Raw genomic sequence first — 7,386 nt, 5'->3', positions numbered from 1 at the left:
CTCAATTTATATCTGACAATGTTTTTCCTTCATTTTTTTGAAGATCGATTTACTATATGTTATTCATCGTGGTCACTAGATACTCCAGAGTCTATTATCTAAGTGATATCCGTGTTATGTAACTCCAAAAATACAAGAGTAATCCACTTGCATCAATTTAGTAGCGAAAACTCTCGAAACCCCAGAAGATGACGTGCCTTAGGCACCAGGTACCCCGGTGTCTGTTCTGATGGCTTATTTGTGTTCAGCAGCCCCAAAACCTACGAGTAATATCCATCTGCATCAATTTAATGCCAAAACCTGCCGAAACTCCAGAAGAAGACCTGCTGGGTCGGATCTGATGGCACATTCACGTTCAGTAGCCCCAAAAAGCTGTGAGTAATCAGTTTACATTAATTTAGTAACGAAATCTCTCGAATCTCCAAAGCATGACGTGTATTAGGCACCAGGTACTCCGATGTCTGTTCTGATGGGGTATTCGTGTTCAGCAACTCCAAAAACCTATGAGTAATCCGTTTAAATCAATGTAGTACCGAACACCCTCGAAACTCCAGGATCCCCTTTTTTTGACCTTGGAAACCAGGTGCTCCGGGAGTCGGTTCTGGTGACATATTCGTGTTTAGCGACCTCAAAAAACCCTCCAGTAATTCATTTGCACCAATTAAATGCCGAAAACCATCGAAACTCTAGAAGATGACGTCCGTTGAAGGTCAAGGTCAAAGTAAAGATCGCCATTGGATAGTCAGGAAAAAATTCTACACTACTAGTACTTTTATTTAATCCAAACTTCTACATGTTGCCAGACAACGAGTAACTCAGGGAATTGGAATACCCGGTAAATTTTATAATTTTCCGAGTTTCTGCCTCTATATCTTGAAAATCCTCCATACGATCGAGATGTGCCCATGAAAACTTTTTATCAGGATGCTTCAAAGGGTATTTTCCCAAAGTATGAACTAAATCCACTGGGACCTAATTTCCATAAGGTTTGTGCGGGGTACTTTATCAGTCTCTCCCACTCCTGACCCAACACTAGTTGTTGCTCCCTCATACATATCTCTCACAATCTTTGCATACTCACTGGAGACTCCTTTCTTATTGAGTACCCACCACAGAATTATTCGAGGAATTATATCATACGCTTTCTCAAGATCAATGACTACCACATGAGCGTTTGTTTCTTTATTCCTCTATTTTTTCAACTACTGCCTTATGCATCTGTTGTTGATCTACCCTGCTTAAGGCTATGGGTACATAATTCGCAAATATTTTACGTGTATCCCTACTTTTTCTGTCTTTACACGGCAAATTACGTGTAGTAAAATTCACACTGGTATGGATATGTAAACATTACTAGAATGTCATTCTACTTGAAAATGTCATCATTAATTTAAAGAGATGGGTTTTGAATGTTCTTGGATAACTGTTATTTTTATAATTGCAAATTATTAATTCAGTTAATAAATGTGATAATTTTTTCACTAACTATGTATTCAGTGATTGTAATAATTTATTTGTACAACAAAGACTAATACTCAATCGAGAAAAGAGGAAAAGTGTTAAAGTGATTTTTTAATAATATATTGTTATGGAACGCTTACAATTTTGAACATCTTTAACAACAAAATACTTGGATCGCAGAATATATTATCCTGATGTATTCTCTGCCTGGATCTTCCACAAATAATACACAATAAATAACTTTTTATTAAGTTCACGTCTTAAATCAATTATTTATCAAATACACTATATATCAATAATATTTAATCAATAACTTAACATATTCCCGATGCAATGTCAAATATTTAAAATTGTCACTGATTGTCAGTGTTTCACTGACAATTATATGCTGACAATATTATATTCGGCTGAGTGCGTTGTAAGACAAAGATAAATTTGGAAAGTATTACCACGGCATTGTGTTCATTTTTTTCGAATCCTGAAAAAACCAATAAATATTTTTGAAAAATTTAAACGCAGAATGAAAGACTTAATTATTACCGAGGGCCGAAAGTCCCTTAGAATAAATAAAAAGTTTATTTTGAATTATATATTTGAAATTAAAAATCACACTAAATTTTCTCTTAGATTTTCACCCCTGTAACTTATTAAAATAAACATTATAGAAGTTCTCAGGGACTTTCGGCCCTCACTAATAACGTAATCTTTCATTCTGCGTTTAAATTTTTCAAAAATACTTATTAGTTTTCTCAGGATTCGAAAAAAATGAATCCCCATTTGAATAGCATTGCAGCCGAAAATAAGTACCGATCCTCTTAAAATCAAATTGGTTATCGGATATTTCAGTTTATTCACGTATTCGTTTATCAATCACTCTCTCCCATTTTTTCATGGTGCGACTAAGTAATTTTATGGCCCTGTAGTTTGTACACTGTACATCTCCCTTGTTTTTGTAAACAGGTACTAACAATATAGGTACTATATTAGTATTAATATAGGTACTGATTCTTCATTCGTCTGGAATTATATTAAATATTTACAAATAATTACAAACAATATTATTCTATATTATAATGTCTGATTTATAGAGTCCTGCTCACGGTGAGCTTGAAACACGTTATTATCTAATTTACTATATCTTCAACTTTTTTTGTTGGAATATCTTTTACAACTCAAAAGTAGACAATACAAGACAAAATTGACATCCGCTAAGCGTCCCTTTTTGAAAAAAACGATTTTTTCTAAAAAAATATAAATTTCTGAAAAGTAACATTTTACATAAATATTTTGCAATAACTATCGTTGTAATCGTTTTCAAAATGAAAGAAACGTTTATTCAAACTTCTACATTAATAGTACATGAACACAGCAATAATCAATACAGGGTGGGCCAAAGAAAAGAGTCCACCTCGATATTTGGCAGTGGTTATTCGAGTTTAAGAAAATGCCGAAACAGGTCGATTTTTATTTTTATATTGCAATTTTTTCGCATATATTTCATACTAGTGACGTCATCCATCAGAGCGTGATGACGTAATCGATGATTTTTTAAATGGGAATAGGGGTCATGTGGTAGCTCATTTAAAAGGGTGTTTAATTCTCTATTCAGTAATATAAACATTAATATCATTATTTATACAGGGCGACCAAAAAATATTTTTTGAATTAATTAATTGACGCAAAAAGAAGAATGTACTTTTAATTTATTTAACTCAAAATACATTGTACTGCTGTCAGAAAATAGAAAAAAATGTTTATTTCACAATTTAACATTTTTTTTTTCGCTTAAATTAAATTACAAACAGCCTCCCACCTACCTCTTGTGACAGTTTTAACATTTAATTTAAGCGAAAAGCAATGTTTATTTGCCCAATAAACATTTTTTTCTATTTTCTGACAGCAATAAAATGTACTTTGAGTTAAATAAATTACATACATTCTTCTTTTTGTGTCAATTAATTTAATTCAAAAATAATTTTTTTGGCCACCCTGTACAAATAATGATATTATTGTTTATATTAGTGAATTAGAGAATTGAACACCCTTTCAAATAAGCTACCACACGACCCCTATTCCCATTTAAAAAATCATCGATTACGTCATCACGCTCTGATGGATGACGTCACTAGTATGAAATATATATAAAAAAATTCTAATTTAAAAATAAAAATCGACCTGTTTCGGCATTTCTTTAAAATCTAATAACTACTGCCAAATATCGAGATGAACTCTTTTCTTTGGCCCACCCTGTATAAATAAATACATATCTAATTTTTTTTCTTTTATCCACTAGTTTGCAAATTAAAAAAAAATGCAGCGGTGGAGGATATGCGGGAGGGTTCAAGAAATTCTTCAGAAATTTCTGAAATTTATATTTTTTTTTAGAAAAAATCGTTTTTTTCAAAAAGAGGACGCTTAGCGGATTTAAATTTTGTCTTGTATTGTTTACTTTTGAGTTGTAGAAGATATTCCAACAAAAAAAGTTGAAGATATCGTAAATTAGATAATAACATGTTTCACGCTCACCGTGTGCTGCGCCTTCCGGTTCCCAGTCTCCATTCACGTCTATCGGCTCACTCTCCTAATCGTAGATCTCTCTCTCTTTCTCTCTCTCTCTCTCTCTCTCTCTCTCTCTCTCTCTCTCTCTCTCTCTCTCTCTCTCAGACATTGTCTTTTGGACTCCATCAAGCCATGTTGTTTCCGTTTTTCCTAAGTAATGAAGCTAGCATGCATGCACTTGTGTCAGTTGGAAAAGAAACCCTCAAACTACTTGGAGAAAAAAGAATTCCTTGGATTACAGTAGAAATTCTTGAATATCACGACGGGAAACTTAAAGAAGGAATGGGTACTAGGTACTACTAATACTAGTGATGATACAAGCGGCAGGCCTTAACATTAGGAAAGCAGAAAAAGAAAAGAGAGGATAGGTACTGCTTTGATGAGAACTGCAAAATAATCCTTAAAAAAGAGGTTTTATAATGTGTAGAAGGAAATTAGAGTGTTCTGCAAGGATAACGTATTCTGCTGAAAATTGGTCTGAAGGGTACATTTTCTTCTGTGTATTTTAGGGACTCCAAATATCCAATCATCTTTTGGTTTCTTCTTAATTACGCCAAAAATATGTGTGTTCCCAAATGGAACCGCTAGGCGGTTTGCCGGATATGTCGTTGTCACTATTCTTTTTTTACTTTTCGTATTTTAGAGAAATTTCATTGAAAGAAGATCTCGATGTAGCTTTCGAGAAAAACGAAAGTAATACCGATGCTTTTGCCATTTACATAGAATCTCCAGATAGTAACATTTTGACATTCGAAGATCCGGCCGATGAAGATGACGCAGGTTTTATTGATAATTTAAATCGTAACCAGCTATCTTCAGGCACGAAAATTGTATTTTCGGATAATACTAGATTCGGAGGCGCTGCTGAAGACACGATCATTGAAGAAACCACTTAGATCCACCCCGTACTGGCACAACAAGCAATTCCATCTGCGTCAACTTCAACTGGCGGAGGTCTAATTATGTTCACGCTGCAGCAAAATGCAGATTTTTGCGAAGAAAGGGGATTTGGTTCCTACAGGGTATGATTTTCCACAGTCTGATTACACAAAGTATGCTGGTTCTAGCCCTACAGAACTTTTTGGATTGTACCAGCTAGACCTGTTAAAAGGTTTTCAAGACAGTAGAAAAAAAAACATTGTTGTTCTGAGACCAAAAATATTGTTTCACAATACAGTAGTAATATGGGTGGCACGTGGCACTAATTTGATGGAGAGCAATGTATCTTTCTATCGAATTGGAATCCGTTCCAAAAGTGAGGTATTGGCCTATTTTTACATACCTAGTGGACGCGAGCATTCAAAATGCATGGAAGTTATATTAAAACGTTTTTAATAAGATATAAAAACCCACCAAAAGCATCAGGAAGAGTGTCCGCAGCTGAAAGAAGTGACTGTAGTATTGGAGCTATTCAGTACGACGGCTTAAATCATTTTGTGGTTTCTGTACCAGAAAACAAAAGAAGAAGATGCGAAAGAATTGGATTTTTAAGCCGGGGGAAAATAATGTGCTGCAAATCTGATGTGGTCCTTTGTATTAACTGTTTTCGCAATTTTTATACCAAGTAACTCTTAACGAACATCTATCGCAGGGGTGGGCAAACTTTTTTTAGTAAGGGCCACAAAATGTTTTTGGTCTATTACCAAGGGCCGCAATATTTGGTACCTTAACTACATGTTTGAATTTTTAACTCTTGACTAATTTTCTTTAAAGGGGTGGGGAAGGGTATGTTTTGAAATCAACATTTCAAGCACATTTTTGTGAATTTTGTTTGAAACTGTGGTAGAATTATTTTATTTTTAAAATAAATAAATATATTCGGTACATTTCAAAGAATGTTCAAAAAAATTTCGACCAAATATTGAAAAATAATTAATGGTGGCAAATTTTTACAGATACCTCACAAAATATTTTATTAGCTTATGTGATTATCGAGGTAACGCTGTCTAGTTTTTTTAGTTTTAATAATTTTTGAGTTTTTGATATCGCTCAGAAGTGAAAATAACAACATTTTTTAAAATAGGGTTGAAAATCAACATATTTATTATTGTTAAAAAAAATTCTCGACAGCGTTACCTCACGAAATGTCTAAACAAAATCTATGAAAATTTTTAGGTGGATCTGTCAAGTAACTTTTGAGTCACAATGTCCACCGCCTTTGAGAAAAGCAGTTTTGAGAAAAACGCGGTTAAAGTTTTGACAACTTTTATTTTCAATTTTTTTTTGTCTGTCAAATCTTAAAGTGATGAACACCTAAATATGCTTTTGAATTGCGGAGTAATGTACAAAAGAGAAGGGAATAGCTGTTAACGTTTTTCACTGCGCTCAAGCTACTGCAAAGCGAGTCGAACGTAGGGATATTAAACATGTTTTATTTCCTGTAATTTTACTCCGATCAAACTGAAAGTTTCAGAGAGTATTCTTGAAGTTAGTACAATACTTGCATTTAAAGTAATAAAAAAAATCGAAATCGATTTTAAGTTTGAAATTAAATTTATTTGACGTTTCGATTTCCACTTAAGAAATCGTTAAAAAATACAAAACATTAATAAATTAAACTAATTAAATAGATGCTTAATTTATTAATATTTTGTATTTTTATAACGATTTCCAGAGTGGAAATCGAAACGTCAAATAAATTTAATTTCAAACTTAAATTGTGTCTTATTTCCAAATAAAATAGTAAATTGCATAAGATGCCACTAGGAACTTCCACTTTAGAATAATATTAGTCAAAAAAGAAATATGTTCATAGATATTGAGGGAAATAGCATGCTTAAATAAGTGCAAATGTTATTTAGGGGAGGGGGTATGTGTTTGAAATGTGATAATAAAAAAATCGAATTCTTATAACGATTTCCGAAGTGGAAATCGAAACGTCATATAAACCTAATTTCAAACTTAAATTGTAGCTTATTTTCTAGTTGAATGTAGACTGCTAGGAATCAATTTGAACTGAAAAATGATTTCTTAGAAGTGGTAATGGAAAATATATCTTCAAAATCTTTAAAACAATTTTCAATATCCGTCAGCAAATTATAAAGTTTTTTTTCATCAGTTTTAAACATATTTTATGGTACATTATTTATTGATTTTAATGAGGGAAATAATTAAACGAATTCTTGCTTTTTTTATATGATTAATGAATAGTTTGAGTTTCATTTTACGTTCAAACCTTATTTTAGCTTTGTCCCAGTTTTTGATTTCTAAAAATAAAGCAATTTCCTACTCTAATTGTTTAAGAACCCTTTATAAACTTAACCATCGAATATAATACATTGAGTATGTTCTGTTCCTATAACTCTTCCAAAAATGCTATGAATGTACCATGATATTTAATCCTCTTGAACGAATACAACTAACAAT

This window comes from Diabrotica virgifera, chromosome 4, assembly GCF_917563875.1.
Source record: "Diabrotica virgifera virgifera chromosome 4, PGI_DIABVI_V3a".
Lineage (NCBI taxonomy): Eukaryota > Metazoa > Arthropoda > Insecta > Coleoptera > Chrysomelidae > Diabrotica > Diabrotica virgifera.
This window is presented reverse-complemented; position numbering follows the sequence as displayed.